Source organism: Stenella coeruleoalba, assembly GCF_951394435.1.
Source record: "Stenella coeruleoalba genome assembly, chromosome: 7".
Classification (NCBI taxonomy): Eukaryota; Metazoa; Chordata; class Mammalia; order Artiodactyla; family Delphinidae; genus Stenella; species Stenella coeruleoalba.
Genome location: NC_137153.1, coordinates 51,134,318 through 51,154,283, shown reverse-complemented (window position 1 = coordinate 51,154,283; position 19,966 = coordinate 51,134,318). Strand labels below are relative to the sequence as shown.

At 41.5% G+C, this 19,966-nt stretch overlaps 1 long non-coding RNA gene across 1 annotated transcript in view; it reads right to left on the bottom strand.

The window, feature by feature from the left end:
• The window catches only part of LOC307189096, a 28,402-nt gene extending 10,340 nt beyond the window's left edge, over window positions 1-18,062 (bottom strand). The window contains exons 1-3 of the long non-coding RNA XR_013829103.1: window positions 17,358-18,062; window positions 10,561-10,777; window positions 3,799-3,847 (exon numbers count right to left, since the gene is read on the bottom strand). This is a non-coding gene — a long non-coding RNA (uncharacterized lncRNA). The remainder of the gene's footprint in view (window positions 1-3,798; window positions 3,848-10,560; window positions 10,778-17,357) is intronic.
• Between the last annotated feature and the right edge of the window lie 1,904 nt (window positions 18,063-19,966).

Genomic DNA, 19,966 nt, shown 5'->3' with positions numbered 1-19,966 from the left:
GCATTTATTCATCTATCCACTCATCCAATTAGTATTCATTCACTCATTCATTTATTCAGTCATCATATACTAAGCTCCTATTATGTGATAGGCACTGAGTGTAAAAAGATGAAAGAAAAAGACACTCTTTCAAGGAGACACTGCCTGGAATCCGGCAGAGACAAAACACTGATCATAAGATTGTATGTTAGAAGATTACAGATGATGCTCTGGGAGCAATGGAAAGGCATACCTAGCTCAGATAGGGAGTGGGTGGGAGCTCTAAAGTCTTCTTGGTTAGTTTTAAAGGATAAGCAGGAATTACTTGGGTAAAAGGAAAACAGCATTTTAAAGTTAACAGTTTTTTTCATAGATAACAACAGAACACATTTCTAGTACACAAAACTTTTCCAAGTCTAATATAACCCTGTGAGATTCAGATCTGATCTGAGCACAGCCAATCAAATTCTCTCTCTGAAGATCACGGGAAGTTGGCATGATTTTTCCTAACACAGGCCCCAGTGATTCCTCTGATGGCCCAGCTGACATACAGGGCAAACTCTACGGCATCTCAAAGAAATTTGGCTAGGAAAAGACAGCAATTAAAATCCCATCTCTCTTGTGCAGCGTGCATGCACACAACCACACAGACACTAATAAGAGTCCCAGAATCCTAAAACTCCATCCTTGCAAAGGAACATTCACATCCCCTTCAACCAGTGAAGTAAATTAAAAAACAAGGGAAACTTTCTTTTAGAAATAATTGAAATACTTAACAAGGAAGATTAATTCTTGAGACTCTTTGCATATTGCAAGTAAGCCAGAGGAGCTGTACTTTGTCTTTCCTACTTGAAGTCACTTTTGTTTTCAGCTCACTGTACGTTTATTAATATTAATTAGAACATACTTCCTGCCAGAGTTTAGCATTTCCAGATTATTTCTGTAGGTACTGATTTAATGGCACTGACATTAAGCTTTCTATCCACTGGGTCACATAAAAGTCAACTAAAATGGGCTGCATTAGGAGAAGAGTGTTGAAAATCAAAAGGAGTGGGAGGGCAGAAGAAAGACTGTCAATGTGCTTAGCCCGCTGCACACACTGGGTAGCAGGTGCTGACTCCAGTTATTAGCACAGCTTGTTCAAGGTCTACTGAGAGTTTCCACTGAGCCTCATCCTGATGGGAAAAAGCTCAGGAAGGAGGAGAAGGCTACAGTCTATCTTCTCTAATCCCACAGGCTTTGAATCGGATATTCCTATCTCAGTGGAAGAGAGAAACAAGCCAGTCTCCAAATCAGTTCTTTGAGACTTTCCCAAGGGCTTTGCCATCCTAGCGAAACTTAGGCATTTCTGCAGGAAGCACAGATGCACAGCTCTTTCAGGAGGAGAGCATAAAGGCATGAAGTGATGACCAAGAGTGTAGCCTTTCTAAGGTCACCTTGAATCAGTTAGTGCTTAAATTCTGCAGGAACCAGACAAGTAATTGAGGGAAGCAAGTATGGACGCTACTGTAAGAGAGTGGAGAGGACTGTGGCAAACTGGAGAGTTCGGGCTCTACTGAAAGGGCAGCCACTGTTCAACCTCAGCCCAACGTTTTGTCGTAACAGCATGGAGGTCCAGGATGGACAAATCTTCTGATATTTCAAGAGAAGTAGAAATATAAATTTTAATGTGAACTTCCCCAACTTTGAAATGTTGGCAACAAACATAAAACACATCCAGGTCAAACAAAATACACCTGGTGCCAGATGCAGCTGAGAGACCAATGGTTCGTACCATGTGATCAAAGTTTTAAGGCAAGGGTTTGGAGATCATCTCAGCAGCAGAAAGTACGACGAAGTAGAGGGCCCGCTAGAACTTAGGCACCTGAAATGCTACTCTAACCCAGAAGGGCCTGCAGAAGATTACCAGCTAGCCTTGGATATAAATGCCTTTTATGTTTCCTCTTCTTTTCTCAAAGCAAACTTAATATTGGGTTCAATATTTCCAAGGAAGAGAAATAAAAAGGGGCCTCGTTTTGATATTTTTTAAGGATTTCTGGGGCATGTGGCACTATCAAATCGTTTGCACTGAATATCTACACTCAGTCTTCTTTATTGAAATAAATTTGCTGGTTGAGTTTTCTCTGCTTCTCAAGATGACTTACTCTCAGAGATATTAGGGCTGAAGGATCTGAGTCTCCTGATTAGTTTTATAGACAGAATAAGGGTTTTTTAACCTGGCTTTCTTCAGCGTTTCAGGGACTGTATGTAAGAATAATTTCCACACACAAGGATACCACAGCTGAACTGTGTGGGGTCAAAAGTTGTTCAGGGCTAAAAATCATATTTAAGGGCTTCACAGCCACTGGGCCTGGCTCTGCGAAATGGGCAGTCAATGGGTGAGGGATGGAAAGTGCTTTATTCTGGACAGGCAGGGGTTGAGCCTTTCATTCTGAGAATCTGCAGCAATGCAGGGCACAGGCTTGAGAAGAGTGAAGTACTGTAGTCAAGTGGATTCATATGTTCGTCCAGTAAAAATTTATTTAACGCCTACTGCAAAGCCAGGAATTGTTCTACGTGCTGGGGAACAGCAGCAAGTTAAACACAGTTTCTGCCACCACTGAAAAAACCATTCTCAACAAATAAATGTATACTGTAACGTCAGACAGTACCAAGTGCCACATGAGAGAAAGGACAGAAGAATAAATGAGTCATGACTGGATAACAGGCTGCTTCAGAAATTTTTCTCTAAGATCACGGAGAGCATTTCCTGGTTATGGCAAGGACCAAGAAACGCTGTTGCAACCCAGCCTTCACATCCCCCCTCACCCTGGAGGGACAAAGCACAGTTTGAAACCCAGCTAAACTAGTTGAAACTCATGTTCTTAGGCAGAGTTAGACTCCCTGGGCTTCAGTTTCCTCACCTGTACAACGGGGATAATTGTACACCCATTGTACAATAATAATTGAAATAATCACCCGCCACAAAGGTTAAATGTGGTTTACACGTGACAATGACGTGACATGCTGTAAAGAGAGCTATGGACAGAGTTAGCACCGCATTAACTGAAATCATTTTCATCACTGTCCCTAGCACAGCGTCCGCCGCCTCCAAGCAATCCCTTAATTGAAATCAGCTCCTCTCCCTTTTTCATCTCCCTCAGATTCATGGCATGGAGTGGCTGGGAACATGCACGTCTGTGTTCCCAGCCGGCTCTTCTGTAGGAGGGTGTTATATTGGAGACATGCTGGAGTTGAGGGAGGCTAAAGAATTCTTTTTGAACCAAAGTAAAGAGCAAAGTTAGCTCTTTTCTCTTCTTTGTTTCCACACATAGAGTTAAAATTTACACACTAATGAAGAATTAGAAAGCAACTTTCAAAGGCACTTGTTGGACTGTACTATTTCCTACAGAGGATTTCTTTGTGGGCAAAACAAAAACTTCCTATTTCCGTTAAAGAAAAAATTAACAGAATAGAATTCTATTAAAGAGAATCCTGTTAAACAGAATCCTTTGAAATGGTATTGCTCTAATGGGACTTGACTTTGATTTATATGGGTTGATGACTGCCAAAAAGTTGAATGATAAAATTTTCCAATGCAAAAATAATAACTTCAGTGAAATGGATAAAATGCTCCAAATATATGGGATGAATAAATTCTAACACTAGTTGAATACTGACTGCCAGGTTTTTACAAAGGTTGTTGAAAATGGTCCCTTTAGCAATGCAGGTGAAAGAAAAGTAGTGAAACTGATTTCAAATTAAATTTGCAAACTTAATCGAACAGCTGGCTTCCTTATATTTGGCCAAATATGAATTTAATAGATTTTTCTCACTTACCATTGAAAAGAATGTGTGTTAGTCTCCTGAAAAACTGCCCCTAAGGAATCTATTTGAGAAATAATAAAAATAAACAACCATTAGTTTATGAAGACCAATTAATTTGTAGATTGCTACACACCATTATATCTAGCATATTTGTAAATTTATTCCAAATCTTTCAAAGTAATTAAATGTATTAAATCAAAAGCTCCATAAAGCACGATATATTATAAGAATTAATGTTTATTTCTATACCTTACGTATCTGTGGAGAAACCATGCCAGTTAATTTTCATGGATTGTCACACACAGAAAGAAACCAAGACTGCTCTATCTTTGACTGGAAACAATGAATCTGCACTGCCATTATCAGCTTGCACTACTCCACACAGAAATGACAGGTAAAATAACTAGGCCTAGCGCTAAATACATTTTTGCAAACCCTTGCTGAGTTCTTTGCAAACTTTTAGCAATAGCCATTATAAGTTCATGTATATCTAATCCTTTTGCCCACTGTATTTAATGATTCAACACTCCTCAGCTTGACTCCTGATACCCCTTACTTTCTTTTTTATCCACAATTGTCTTATTTCTTCTATGTCCATGTAAATATATGTATACATTATGCATAATATTTGTGGCCTATTTCCCCTCAAAAGACTATATGATCCACCACAATCCACAAAATTAAGTAGAAATCTTAATTTTGTTCAGTGACATGACCCAAGCACTTAAAATATATGAAGGTGGAAATTTTTTTTTGATAAGATGAATTCTTCCATTTAAAAAATGTATATTCGTTTCTTAACCATGAGCCCATATTTGTGTTTGCCAGGTGCTCTTAAAACAAGGATTAACTGCAGTTTATCTATCAAGAGGAAAAAAAAGAAGAGGTCACAAAACCACCATGTAGGAACAAGAGAACGGAGGCCGTGACAATGCAGCTCACAGCCTCATAACCAGCGATAGATACTCTTATTTAGCAGCTCCCTAGGCCAACAACATAAAAATGCCAACGTACCAAAATACGTGTCCACATACAAACATGGCCTAGGGCTCAGAAATCAAAAGCATGCCTTTTGAGACATTCGTGTAACAAGCAGGCTTCCTGCAGAAGACCACCCTTCATGCCACAGTAACCACTCAGCCACAATCACAATTTCATCTATATTGATGTTCACCTTGTTTTTCTCTTTCAAGGCAAAATGCGAAACACTTAAGTTGTGAATACTCTAAAGTACAAATACATTCTAAGGTATAACGTTCTCTTTCAAATGGCTAGCCGAGTGCCTTTTCTCTCTCATTTTGAGCCAATCATCAAATCGTCCATAAAGAAATGTATGAAAGTCTCATATATTAAAAATTCAACCCTCGGGCTTCCCTGGTGGCGCAGTGGTTGAGAGTCCGTCTGCCGATGCAGGGGACACGGGTTCGTGCCCCGGTCTGGGAAGATCCCACGTGCCGCGGAGCGGCTGGGCCCGTGAGCCATGGCCGCTGGGCCTGTGCGTCCGGAGCCTGTGCTCCGCAACGGGAGAGGACACAACGGTGAGAGGCCCGTGTACCGCAAAAAAACAAACAAAAAAAGTATTCAACCCTCTAATCCAAGCTCTATCATTTAACAGCTGTGTGTCCTCGGGCATATCATTTAAACTCTTGGAGCCTCAGCTTCCTCATTTGTTAAACAGGGTCGATACCATGCAGAATTATCAAGGTTTAGGGGTACTGAACGCAAAGTTTTGAACATGATTTCTGACAAGCAGGACTGTGGCGTAATATCTATTGAGGTGATCGTTTGAATTTTACTCACAACTCTAAGAAGCAAAATCCTAAGTTGTATTTTCCCTGTTATAAAAACATAGCTATACGTCTTTGTGATCTGAGTTCCGGGGCTTTATGTGAGGGCTGAAAGGGGCAGCAGGTGGCAAGGAAAGAGGGACGGGTTAGCTTTCCTTCGAGTGAGACAACAAATAGGGTGCCCAAGTGCATCTTCTAAATAAGACTATGTGGTACCTGGAAAGTGTAAAACAAATCCTGCAGCTTAGTGCCCTGACAAATGATTGCTGTGCCCATCTTGCCTTTAAAATGGATCATGTTGACTTAAAAAATGAGTCAGTGTCAACCGATACAGATAAGAACAAGGATACTTTCACAGAACGTCAGAACTGTGTAAGGTCTCAGGAACTCATGGGAAACCTTAGGAAGATTCCCATCCCAATAACTTGTGTTGGGCATCTCTCCACTTTGGCAAGAAAGGGCTTAGTTTCAGATCTAATTTGAATTTTGAGCAAGGACGAAATGTAACATTCATGCATTCAATTAGAATAGATCAAATTCATATCCAGCACTTAAATGCAGGACCCATACTATATTAACTCTACGCAGGGATTTTCTTTTGAGTGTTAAGACAGTTAAGATCGTTTTATTAGAGTGATATCATGGCACCTGCAGCACTGCTGCATCACGCCTTCAAGCCCATAGTACATTCCAACATCCAATCTGCGTGACAAAGCACTGGGACAGGGTCACCAGCTTCCTCAACAGATGAGCGGCAACTCCCCTGCAAAGCAACTAACCATTCTAAATTCAGCTCATCGAACAAAGCTTTCTGCTTAAAATGAGCTTCAAAAGGTGAGTCACTCTTTAGCACAGTTAGCAAGTTATCTGTGGGTAAAAAGATAGCTTCAATACTGAAAACTTGGGCTATGAAATGCCTCCTTTGATGCCATTCAAAACAAAAGGACATGAGTAACTACAGCCACAGACGTCAAAAGGCATTCCCCAGGGTGACTACACAAGCAGCAGCAGCATGGAAATGGAAAATCCTTAATTCAGAGCTTATTCATGTGCCAGCCATTGCCCTAAACACGTTGTAAGTATTATCTCATTTAGTCCTGACCATAACTCACTGATATTATTATCCCTATTTTTTCAGGTACAGAAATTCATATTTAAAGGAATCAAATAAACTGTTGAAGAAACAACTAGTTAAAAGGCAGAGCTGAGGCTCCAGGGCCCAAGTTCTTCACCCCAATGGCACTAATCCGGCATCCTAGTCAGAGGATCTCTGAGCTGCTGCTTCTCAGTTGAGCCTCTCAAATCCTGGTTATCAACCAGTCATCCTACCTTCTGCTCTTGTACCACTTCTACTGACACTGTAATTACCGTATCTTCCATCCTGGATCCTGGGAGGAAAACAGAAACCATACCAAGTATCTTACCAGAGAGACTTTGATATAAGGAATTAGTTAAATAGGTATTGTGGAATCGAAAAAGTAAACAGGGAACAGTGAGTTAATGCAGAAATAAAAACCAAAGGAAGCGGTTTCCCTGGTGGCGCAGTGGTTGAGAATCCACCTGCCAGTGCAGGGCACACGGGTTTGAGCCCTGGTCCGGGAAGATCCCACATGCCAAGGAGCAACTAAGCCTGTACGCCACAACTACTGTGCCTGCGCTCTAGAGCCCACGAGCCACAAGTACTGAGCCTGCGTCCCACAACTACTGAAGCCCACGCACCTAGAGCCCGTGCTCCACAACAAAGAGGCCACCGCAATGAGAAGCCCACGCACCGCAAAGAAGAGTAGCCCCCGCTCACCGCAACTAGAGGAAGCCCGCGTGCAGCAACGAAGACTCAACGCAGCCAAAAATAAATAAAAATTAAAATAATTTAAAAACCAAAGGAAGCAACCACCACCCTTAGGGAAGAAAGGGTAGAGCTCTAGAAGCTTAGAGAAGGGGCTCTGTGAGCTGGGTGTGGACTTCGGAGGAGTCGGGGCTGCCCAGCCAGTGCTGGCTGTGTCAAAACAACAAACAAACTGGAGGCTGAACCAAAGGACCACTGCCAGGATGAAAAGCATAACAACAAACATACAGGAAGGAGCAACCCCTCCTCCCCTGTTCCAGCCTCCCAGTCTCCCTCCCTGTGGGCGGGATCAAAGTGGGAGCTGGCTTCAAGGACTGACTCCCAGTCCAAACCCCAAGTCGAGTATAGAGTGCAAGTTGGGAGTCGGAGACAAAGCTTAGGTACTAACCAGCACACATCCCATCGGGGTGCACTGGTAAATGGAATAGACAGAGCAGCCCCCAGGAGCCCACCACCAACGGTCCCGTCCCCTCACCTGATGATGAAGTGTGACCCATATTAATGCTGACTGAAAAGATACTTCCTATTTGATCGAATGGCTTCCTGAATGGAGGTAAATCAGCCTACGCGGATGCCCACAACGTGTAAATATTGTACCAAGAATGTTATCATATGCATCCTAACATTTAATCTTTACAAAATAGTCAGTTCTGCTAGAACTCAACACGGGCATTCTTAAAAATCACTATGCTATGCAAAATCGCACAATAAAAACCACAGGGTTCACGGGAAAATTGAGGCTAGAGATACAACACTCACAAAATTTTGTCAGTGACACAGAGAAACCTAATAAAAAGAGTAGCATAGTTTGATACATACTGAATGATTAAGAAATACATAAATAGTACAATAAGTATGTATGGAACTTCACCTTGAAAAAGGCCCAGAGTTTGTTTGTGGAAATGGGCAGCTCAGGAGTTACTGTGATGGAGGGAGGGTTACGTGAAACCAGAGGGACAGTTGTAATACCAGATTGGAATGGCTGTGGCTTACAACCCTTGCAGAGAACTGAGGCAGCTGGTAGATTTCTGACGTGTGGACTTGTGATCTGTGTACTCCTATGTGACCTGGGTCAGCTGTGTTCACCTAATGTTTCTTGCAGACAAAATCTTGAATAAGCAAATATAAAATCCATGTTACGATCAAATTTTCCCCTTATTGAGCATATTAGAACAAATTAATGGTTTCAAAATAATTATAGCAGAACTGATTATATTCTGCAGGCCAGATAGTAGGAACTCCAATTTTACAGATGAGGAAACTGACTCAGAAAGATTAAACATTTTGCCGAAACTTATCTTAAAAAAAAAAAAAAGCCGGTGACCCCTCTTGGGCCAACACTGTATTTTCTCATCTAAGGTTAAGCTACTTGACAGTATGAGGTAAAGCAGTAGAACCTGAGGGCAACGACCCTTTCTAGGTGGTGTAAGTGCCCCAGGATGGAATGAGCTCAATCTTCTTTAGGTCAAAGTTCAAGGCAGAGCTGCTGAGCAACAGAATTCATGTCTCTCCCACACTTTCTCATAAATGGACTTCTAGACCTGTGTCACAGTGATCCTCAAAAGATGTCTGATAATAGTTAACATCCCAACTTTCAAGATCCAATTTACTGATGAAATAAAACGTAACACAACTTTCTAAATTTGTTCTTTATAATGTGCCACAGTGATCTTTCTAAAATGCAGAAGTCAATGTCATTCCCAAGCTTGATACCCTTCAATGGTTCCCCAATACCCAAAAGATAAGGTATACAATCCTTACATGGGGTGGGGTCCTCCTGCATAGGGCACCTGCTTCATCTCTAGCTAAGTCCTCACGTAAAACCCATGCTGAACTGTGTGCTTTTCCACACACACCAGGTCATTTCAGAGCTACATAAATTGGCAACGCTGATCCCGCAGTCGAATGCCCATGTCCTCTATGCCCGACTTCCGAACACCAACCCACCGTTGCTCACAAGCTCCTCTGACAGGATCCCCTCCCCTATATCTTTAGGCAGAAAGAACCACTTCTTTTGTTGGGTCCCCATCGTGCCCTACACTAGCTCCTATCACAGTGCTTTGCCAGGCATATTTGTATAAAGGCTGACTTTATTTTTAATTGCAAGCTATCTGAGGGTACTGACCATGTCTGAAAAGTCTCTGCATCCTTAGCACCTAGCTCACTGCCTGGTACATAACTGTGTCATCAATGTTTAAGGACTAAATGAATAAATAAATGGCTATAATGTTATCACGACAAGAAAAAAGTGCCGTCAGGATGATCCATCTGTACCTTTTTCTTTCTTCCATCTGAAATGTGGAAAAGACCCTCAGCTCCACTAAACAAGTTTCTGTGTAGGGTAAAACCTACTGAATTGATAAAGGTAGGTATTGTAGGCTGAATGTCTGCATGTCTCCCAAATTCATTTGTGAAGCCCTAACCCCCAGTGTGATGGTATCTGGAAGTGAGGCCTTTGGGAAGTGACTAGGTTTAGATGAGGTCACGAGGGTGGGGCGTCATGATGGGATGAGTGCTCTTTCAAGAGGAAGACAGAGAGAGCTCTTTCTCCATGCACATGTACCAAGGAAAGGCCACGCGAGCTGACATTGAGAACGTGGCCATCCACAAGCCAGGGATTGGGTCCTTACTAGGAACCAAATCAGTCAGCACCTCCATCTTGGACTTCTTGCCTCCAGAACTGAGAGGAATTAATTTCTGTTGTTTAAGCCATCCAGTCTGTGCTATTTTGTTACAGCAGTCCAAGCAGACTAAGAGTGATTACTAGATGTATCACATGATTTTGCCAAGATGAAGATGGCCTGGGTATACCATCTTACATCAAGGTGTAAGATTCTTGAGGACAGGAAACTCACAGATGCTTAACATGAAAGGCATATTCGATTAAATACGGATAGCACCGAGGAAGGTAAACTTAAACCATAGGAAATGTTCACCCAGGTTGAATTATTAAATGAAGTATCTGCATAAGAAGCTATGGAGGAAGAATCTAATTTTGACTACTGCAGATAATAAACACTTCTTTACAGAATCTGACGATTGTGAGAAAACTCCTCCCCTGTGGTGTGAGGTTAATAAACTGTTTAAGTGCAAGCAGCCAGTCACCCAGTCCTACACTGAGGCCAACTTAAATCAAAATACCATAAAAAGTTTGCAGACACCAGATCGATGATGGTATAATGAACATGGATCACGCAATGGCTTGCCCGGAGTTCTGCTGGATCTGTATTCCTCAAGAGATCTCCTGTACTCAAGGGTGGCTCACTCTCCCTGGGTGGCAGTGGAACAAATATAAATCATGTGATGGTAAATCCACTCCCAAGGTACGCTAGGCACGGTCTTCTTGAAAATGCATATTCTGAAAAAGATATCCAAAAAAAGCCTAGATTTTTCCCTCTGTTTGGGTTGCACATGAACGAAAGGTAAGTCCTGAGCTTCGTCTTCTGACAGCTCAGTATCTAAGATGGATACAGGCAAATGTGCTCTCATTTAGGAAAGATGGCCACGCTGAAGCACTGGGCCTGTTTTTCCAAGCGCCTAAGGAAGATTTCCACGGTACAGCTCACAGTTGCCTCAAACACCCTTCCTTGGTCTTTTTCCCACAAAGGTGCTGACCTGCCCCAAACCCTACTTCCTATAATGTCACGATCACCAGCCTAGTTAGAACCACTACTTCAAACTCTCAAATCCTTCTTCCCTTCTCCTTTAATCTCCTCTGTCACCAAAATCTCATCACTTCTTCCTTTAAAATATTAGGGACAGACAAAACATCTAAACCTTCACTTGACCATGCTTTGGAACCTCAGCATAGATCACAAGTTGGCTAGCTCTTCTCCAGAATTCATGCACCCTCTCTGTGGTGTAGAGCTGGGAAGTGGCTGCCCACCCAGAGGTTCTATTTCTCAGCCCCACTACTTGCAGTACATGTGAAGCCGTGAATTAGTTCTAGAGCATGGAATGTGAGCAGAAGTGATATGCACCACTTCTAGGCCAGAACCATGGAAAACCCTCTCACAACGTCCCTTTATGCTTCTCCCTTCTCTGCTGGCACCAATCAAATTTGAGGTCTTAAGGGCTGGTGGAGCCACAGAATGGAAGAAGCTTGGGATCTCAATCACTACGTGAAGGAAAGTTACCCTCTGCCCAGCAACATCCCATTTAACAGATACATTAAGAAATGAACTTTATTGTACTAAGTCACTGAAATATTGCAGTTTCCTTTATTACAGCACAAAACCCGAGAAGACTAGAACCAGTAAGGTTCTATTTCAAGTCATCTTCCTATGCATGATTATGAGGGCTGTGGTACTGCCCTTGATTATATGACTCAAACCCATCAAGTATGCTATTGCTTTAAGAAAATAATTGTAATTATACTATATATCATATTGAAAAAGAACCAGCATTTACTGACCTCTTTCCATGTGCTAGGCAGGGATCCTACTATGTATTTTATGCCATTGTACTCTTACAAATATCCGATAAGGGAGATATTGCTACTCTGGCTCATTTCATAAATAAGAATGCTTAGGCCCAGGGAAAGGAACAGGGACGAGCCTAGGTCATATAGCTGGAAAGCGGCACAGCCAGAACTCAAGCCCTACGCTGTCTTTCTCCAAAGCAGTCTTAACTGCTACCCGCCTTCTTTAAGAAAAACAACAAACAAGAGAAGAATGCCATATAATGGCTCTCGCTCCAGTTACCACATGAGACTCTGCATTTTACAACGTGAATGTAAATTTATTTTCTGCCACACAGAATAAGCAAGCTGGTACTTCAGTTAGCACCACCGCAGAGTTGTTTAAGTCCAGCTTCAGGGTTCCCCAGCCCGATCTCGGCAGCTGTGTAACGAAAGGACGTTTTCCTGCTGCTCATCTCCACTTTCCCAAGAACCATGTTCCGCCCTTCACCCCATGAGCGCTTCACCTGCCTCACACGGATGCTTCTGAAGTTACACTAGGACCATCTCTGACCATCTTTTAATTCAACCGCCAGTTTGAGAATCCAGATTTCAAGCTCTCTTTCCAAAACAGGAGACCCTCCCTAGAAGCTGGTCTAAAGTGAAAGGCACTAAATTCATCATTTAATCATGCACTAATTTTCTTCCTGTCTTCAAGAAAATCCAGACGACAGGTAGCTGGCACCATGCCTTAAATTGGTTTTGAGAAATGAATCAGATCCCCAAATAAATCTACCATAACGAATTGGTTTTTTTTAAATTAATGATCTTTACATAAACTGCCTTGTTTATGACTGACCGCTTTCCAAATTACAGGCTGATAGGACACTCATCAGTCACTGAGTCTCCCTAGACAGAGCAACTTACGTGACCGACGGTGACTGACAAAGCCTTTCCAGCAGATGACAGGGGAGCCAATTTGTCAAACAGGATAACCAGGGATGCTGAGGCCATCGCCAGAAGCACTGACCCCCTAACCCAGGAGAGATTCCAAACAGGTATTTTATGTGTCTTGGCACAAAATCTAACTTTCTGAGCTAAAATGAAGACAAAGACAAATTAGCCCCTTCCAAGAGTACTGATTATTTTTTTCCTATTGCTATGGTAACACTACTCCATTTTAGGAGAGGGAAAAGAGTGGGCCTTAAAAACTAAGCTATAAAACTTGTCAATGACGTATCAAAAAGAGTTTATCAAGAAATTTCTTTAATTATTTCACTGCTAGGAAATTATCCAAGAGAAATAGTCTGATAAATGTGCAAATATACATATAAGAGACTTATAAATAGTACTTTATTATACAGTGAAATTGGAAAAAGATCTGTGTCCAACAATTAAGTAAATTATGGTATATTTGTACAGAGGAATACCAGAGAGTCATTATGAGTTAGGACACAGATGTGTGTTTACTTGCATGGGTGCATGGCCATTGTGTACCTTGAAGTCAGTACCTAAGTGACAGAATAGTATAGACCATTTGACTCCATTATAAAAATTTCCCAGGGAAAAATATCTGAAGATATTTATATCAAGATTCTAACAACAGCAGTTATTTCTAGTGAGAGAAACTTGGGGTGACTGGAAATGTTTGCCATGTGCTTTTCTGTGTTGTCTATGACGATTTTCATTGTTTGTGTAATTCAAAATAGGGATAAATGTAACCATAGCTGACCATTATTTATTCATATATATTTGCTGCCCCAATGCAGCTCTTTCCTGATGACTCTCCTTGTGACAGGAATATAACTCTTGTCCCCATAGACATCTGGCTTAACTATGTGATCTGCTTCGGCTAATACAAGAAAGATAAAACATCGAAGGGACATGTGTGACTCCAAGCAGAAACTCTGAGAGCTATCATGTACTTTAATTTAGTTTCCTTCCACCCTGAGACAGGACTGTTCTAGATAGGGCTGCTGCTTCTGCCTGATCACAAAATAGAGAAGACGTGAGGCAGACTCGAGTTGACTTGCAATAGTCGTAATAGGAGTGAGAAGAAGTAAGTCTTCAGTTGTCATAAGCCACTGAGATTTCGGAGCTATTTGTTGCCAGAGCATAATAAACTCTAAGCTGACTGATGTATGAATTTTTACTACCACTCAAACAAGACCAAACTGAGATTTAAATATAAGAGCCTCTCAGTTACCTATCTCTGATTAGTTCTAGAGTTTCATGTTTAGTACAAACCTCCCTGTTAACAGTATTTTAAAACTGTTATTTGTGGCAGAGTTGACTGCACCCAGCCTTCCATTTTTTCCTTTCTGCCTCCCCACTGCCTCTTGAGTCACGTTGATTATTTCTGTCTTTCATGACCATTTCTTTTAGTCCCCGCTATTCTGCCTCTGGTCCAAGCCTTGCTCATTTCATGCCCACATATGGTGGCCAAGGTCAGTGACACTATCCTTCAGTCCTCTTTATAATAACACTGTTGTGAGGTTCATCTTCCTTAAACACTGCTTTGTGAGTTACCACCACTAGTTCAAGGCTCCCTGAGCCTTTAGTCTTGAATTCAGGCCACCACTTAATTCTTCAAACTCATTACCCTCCTCACTACAAACCCTCATCACCAATCAAACTAGCTCATTCATTATTTCCTGTGTACACCTCACGCATTCCCAGAATCAGGGCCTCTCTGCCCAGGGTTACAGTGATGATGTTAGTAGCCTAAACCCTCTGAAGAAAAATTATCCTGGTGGGTGGAATGAAGGAATAATTTCATGGGTGACTCTGATATACCAAAATACAGGTAGCACACCCTTGAGGAAACAGGTAACAAAGTGGACAGGGTGACAAGGCATGGTGATAACCTCCAAATATGACCACCGACAATTCCTCCCGTCCCCAAACACACGAGACCTATTTCCTTTCTCTTAGAATCTGGGCTGTTTTTGTGACTTGCTTCGACCAATAAAATGCAGCGGAAATGAAGTTCTGAGACTTCCAAGACCATAAGAGACCTGGCAGATTCCCCCTTCGCTGAGCCTAGCCACTGAGCTGTCAGGAAGTCCAGGAGAAACTCCTGAAGGATGAGAGCCATGTGGACACGGCCCTGGAGAGTGGGTGCCCATCTCAGATATACCAGCTCCAGCCGAGTTCCCAGCTGAAAGCAACTACCTGAGCAGACCCAGCGGACAGCACATGGAGCAGAATAACTACCCAGTTGAGCCCAATCAACCCAAAGACTTGTGGAAAAAAATGAATTGGAATTGTTTGTTTCACAGCAATAGATAACTAAGACAACAGGAATTCTCCTTATTTCTGCCCTGAATACAGTACCACTCCAGCCTCTCAGGGGACGAGGATTTATGGAGCCCAAGTCAGTGTTCGTGGCACAGTAGCAATACTAGGGTGCCCTCAGGTGACTAACAGGGAGTGAGTTTAAACTATGGATAAGGGCTGGGGGTGCACATGAAATGGGAGACAAAAAAGTATTGCTAACAGACTGACCTATTAGACATAACTAGATGAAAACCTAGAGGTGGTGGAAGATCCCTGCTGAAGCTGTGGGCAAGAGCCAGTACAATCTGAGTTATTTTTTCTGTGGTTCTATCTGGTCCCACAGGCCAGTACTGACTGAGTCTATTCCTACTCCTCACACCCTCCTTGCTCTGGTTATTAGGAAAGAACATAAATCCAACATGAGCAGAAGCACAAACCTACTAACATCAGAGCAATTAGAGCTCAGGTGGCAGAGACTGACAGCTGATCACCAAACTAATTTCTGCTTGTTCCCGGACACACGGTCAGACCCTATTCCCAGCCTCCCTTGTAGTTAAGCACGGCCACATGACTGAGTTCCAGACAACAGAATGGAGATGGAACTGATGACACCACTTTGCAGCCTGCCCAGTCGAAACCTCCATGTTCTCTCCCTTAACATGGCAACCTTGGAAGTCACATGTTGACAATGGTTGAGCCTCAATCTTTTCTCTTTAGGTCTTCAACTGACTGGATGAGGCCCACCCAGGTTATGGAGGGTAACCTGCTTTACTCAAAGTCTACTGATTTAAATACCTTCACAGCAACATCTAGACTGGTGTTTGGTCAAATGACTGGTACCACAGTCCAGCCAAGTTGACACTAAAATTAACCATTATGCCAGGTGATGCTGAAGTCCTGGGGTCCTCTCAGAGCCACTGCTGTACAGGACTGTGGTGAAGATAAGTGAGAAAACATAACATCATCTGGTGGCAAAGGGTATCCAATTACAATTACCTCTTCTCTTCCTTTACAGGCCTTTTAATTTTGAATTGACCAGGGAAATGAGGGTTTCGTTCTCCAAATACTTGAGGAGTGTGTTTGCGTAGAGAGGGTATGCGTAAAAGTATACATCTGTGGTTGCTTCCTAAATTCATATACACAGTTTCCAGATTAGCCACTTGCTTACATTACCTGAGCCCCTTCTTGATCCCATAAGTATAAAAATCAGAAGTTTAATTATGGTTCTGAGATCACCATTTTCATTTGACAGACATGGACACTAAAACGAAGTTAGTGTGGTTTTCCATCCACCATCCCCCCGCAGATTTCTCAAGCCTTCAAAGATCTAAATTTAGTAACCTGAATTTCAAAATTAAAGCTGGTGTTCTGACGGGGCACTTAATAATTACATGTTACATAAACACGATGAATAATTTTGTATGTTGAAAAGTTGTAAAATGATGATATAAATGAAATGCTAATTATTCTCTTTTAAGAGAGTTGTTTCCTACCAGGATTAAATTCTTGCTTTTTTGACACATTTTAAAAATCTGCACTTCACAGCAGTTAGAAAATAGCAGAATTTAGTTCTGATTTAATCAGATGAGAACTAATTCAGCTTCAGGCCAAAATGACACTTGGTGGGAGAGGTTGGGAAGCTCTCACACTATATTTTTTTAAAACATACACATTTCTTTCACTCTTCCCTTGAACTTTCACTTTGCTTGGTACTATTCCTAGATTTTAGTTCCTAACTCCCCAAAGGCTAGAGAAAAGCTATCTAATGTATTATAATTTAAGATATCTTTAGTTTAAAAAAAAAAGGTTTTGTAATACTAGAATCAAATAAGCCACTTTTTAAAAACTCTGATTTTGGCAAGGATGACAGCAACACTACTTACATAGAGATACAGATACACACATACACACACACACACATTTTTTTGACCAACCAAAATCATATCACACCAAAACATTTGGCTATCCCTTATCTAAATTCATTAACACTGTGTTTCACAAATAATGCTCCACATAGTTCTTTATAACAGGCTGGAGGGAAACTCTAGGTTAAACAGGTTCCTTTATTCTAGAAGGTCTTTGGCTTTTTAAAATGTTAATATGCATCATGACTATTAAAACACACACGTGCATGCACGGTTTCCCAAACTTACTTGTTCCTGAACAACATTTGTTTCCCCCTCAGAGCATCTCTCAGGATTGGGGTTCTACTAAAACATGCTAGAAAAATGGCTTAAAGATGCATTCAGGAAGAACTTACCCCAACAACTGATGGCCTTCCATTTAAGGATATGCTTGCAAAATCCGGATATCTCTGTACCAACTCAAACTCAGGGTCAGTAAGGCCAACTCTTAAAACTGTGGGAAGAAAGCAGAGTCTAAGCTGAACAACAGCACTGTTTCTTCAGTTCGCCAGCATTTCAGAAAATCCTACCAACAATAATCATGGTGTTTCAACCCAGTGTGGACAAATGGTGTAACAACTGCTAAACACTCTAGGGAAAGAACCAATGTAACACGATAAAAGAAGCCGAAATATCAAGAGTCGTCGTTTCTAGTTGTTAAATTACAGAGGCTTTTTTTCATCTTCATGCTGTTCCGGGTTTTATAAATTTCCTAAAATGAGCTATCCTTTTCTAATCGCAAAATAAATGTTAGATATCATTTTAAAAGGTAGTCTAATGCAGTTGCTTCTCAGGGGAGCTTTTATAACAGAACTATTTACAATGTCATCATTTTCATCTGCACACCCAATAGACTATAGAAAACCTAGATCAGAAATTAAAACTAAAACATGAAAAATGAGGCGAAAGTGCCAAATTTGCCTTTGTTTTCTCTGGCAAAGTATAGGAGCTGCCCTTCATTAGAAAGGAAAACATTCACTTTCGCAAGAGATTCACAGCACACCACCTAAAGATACGCTCTTGCCTACCTAGAATTCAGATTGTTTTTTTCTAAAAAAAAATTCAGCATTCTAGTCGGTAAGTCAATTCCAGAACGGTCACTTCCAGAACAGCTTACATGCCTATGGTAGGCTGAATAATGTACTTTCTCCCCCAAAAGATATCCACATCCTAATCTCTAGAGCCTGTGAATGTTGCTTATATGGCAAAAAAGGATTTTTCAAATGTGAATAATTTAAGGATCTTGAGATGGAAGATTATCCTGGATTATCTGGGTGGGCCCTAAACGCAGTCTCATGTATCCTCATAAGAGGGAGACAGATATGACAAACAAAGGTGGGAAGTCCTGTGGCCACAGAGGCAGATGTGAGAGTGACGCAGCCACAAGCCAAGGAATGCCGGGAGCCACCAGAAGCTGGAAGAGGCAAGGAATGCTTCTGCCTTAGAGCTTCCAAGGAGGAGTACAGCTCTGCCAATGCCTTGATTTCAGCCCAATGGATCTGATTTAAGACTTCTGGCCTCCAGAATCGTGAGAACAAATTTCAGCTGCTTTAAGCCACCAAGTTTCTGGTCATTTGTTACAGCAGCCCTAGGAAACGAATGCAATGACCCAGTCTAAAGTACACAAGTGGTCTCGATTTATACCAGGACACAGGAGATTCACTCTCTGGCTGACCAGCTGGTGCCTGAAGGCAATCCCCACCATTGAGTGACCGTCCCTTGGCCTTGGTTCAGGAATGACCAGGACACTGGCTTGCAAGCTCTGGACATAGCACCTCTGAGTGGCACACTGTTAAAGTGAGTTAAACCTAGGAGATAGGAGTCCAGTCATGTGAAAGCTACCTGGGGTAATGTGAGTTTATCATTAAATACATTATCCCCTGACATTTTTAGCATCTGTTTAAAATCATCTCTCTGGCCAGGATATTATTAAAACATGCACCTGGCACAGTTATACATATACCTATAATCCCGACGTCAAACAAAAAGCTCCACGAATCTAGAAACCAGAGAATATTTTATACAGGAAACAAATGAGAAAGAGACATTTCACTTACTTTAGTTATTGATTAAATTTTGAAAGAATAAAACATACACTGTGAAAAACATCAGCAACTGAAGAAAGAACTGCTGTTCTTATAAATGAAATTCATTCCACTTAAGAGCTCCATTATCTCCTAGTAGTACCAAAATTGAAAAGAGGTTATTGCTTTTAAGGGTTTAATTTAAATTTAGGCCCTTCAACAGTAAGTTCAATGATTTATCACACTGATTGAATTCTAATTCTCTTACTAGGTTGAATTCCAGAACGCCATTTCCTTCAAACACATACCACACTTACAGGAACTCCTTCATCCTCCAAAAAATAATGTAATTTATATGACACTTAATTGAATGAGACAGAGTTACTGCCACATAGTGATGAAAGTAGTGGTGCTGCGTACAAGGAGTATGATGAGGCATGGTATATTTTTTTCACACAGTCTTCTAGAAAATCTGGCTTTGCAAAATAATAAAGTATCGATAGCTCAATGTATCCTAAATAAGGAAAGAATGATATATAACTACTAGAATGCAGGGATAACTATCTACACAACTCACTTTTCTACAAGAGGGACTTAACTCCCCCTTCCTACTACTCATGCCACACCACACTCTACGTAAAAGTGGCTGAGTATCTCCATGGAAAGTAATGGGAATTCAGATCTGAACGTAGATCAATTCTAAATAAACATATGGCAAAGACTTGCTAGCTATTCACAAACCATATCCATCTTCCTCATGAAAGTCTAGCTAGACTAGATTTCCCAGCCTCTAGGTAGTTAGGGTTGAATATAGGATTGAGTTCAGGTACAGTGATGTGCATCGCTTCAAGGCCTGGCCCACAGACCCCCAAGGAGATGACTCTCCACACTCCTTATCCTTCTGCACCAGCCTTTGGAGCCATGTGTTAAAGAAGGCTTGC